Raw genomic sequence first — 891 nt, forward strand, 5'->3', positions numbered from 1 at the left:
GAGGGTCAGGATAGGGCGGCGGCAGCGGCGCGGGTGGGGATCGGGGTCGGGCGGGGGGGAGACGGTGCGGGGGAGGAAGAATGAGTGGAGGGGGTGGGTGTGGCTGTGGATAAGGTCTGCCTATGCCGACGGCTTAGCCGTCGGCATAGATGGACATGCCACGTGTCAATCTATGCCGACGGCTAAGCCGTCGGCATAGGTACTTTGCATATTTTTCTATCACGGCATATTTTTTTATTTTTTTATTACGGCATATTTGTGAGCTCCGGTATTTTTTTACTACGCTTCCACAACCGTAGGAGGGCCCACTGCGACACCTCGCGGCATTGCTACCCCCCAGGTACACCGTCCCGTCTAACCCTAACGACCGCCGGGTCTAGCCCTTTGACTTTCACCGCACGGGGTTTGACCGGTGGACCTTTTCACCTGGTTGTCATAGCCCAGCCCATAGCTACACCCCCAACACAGTCCCGGCCCAACCCACCGCAAGATTCCCTTCGTGTCGGCCTGACGTTGCCGTTTCCCCCCTCCGGGACACGGCGGCAGCGACGCCCGTGAGCGGAGGGGCACACCCCGGAGCCGCACACCACCCCGCATGTATGAGGGCCCGATGCGACGCTCGGGTGGCATTGCTACCCCCCCCCAGGGCCCCCGTCCCGCCTAACCCTGTAGCGTTTGACCACGGGATCTAGCCCTTTGACTTTGCACGGACGGGTTTTGACCAGTGGAACTATCCACCCAGTCGTGTTAGGTCAGCCCATACGAACACTTTAGAGCAACATCTGGGCCAAACCCACAGTAAGATCCCCTCCCTGTAGACCCGACGCGTCTGTTTCCCCCCTTCAGGTGCCGACGGCGGCGCCGTCCGTGTGAGGGGCACACCCCGAAGAC

This window comes from Triticum aestivum, chromosome 7A, assembly GCF_018294505.1.
Source record: "Triticum aestivum cultivar Chinese Spring chromosome 7A, IWGSC CS RefSeq v2.1, whole genome shotgun sequence".
Lineage (NCBI taxonomy): Eukaryota > Viridiplantae > Streptophyta > Magnoliopsida > Poales > Poaceae > Triticum > Triticum aestivum.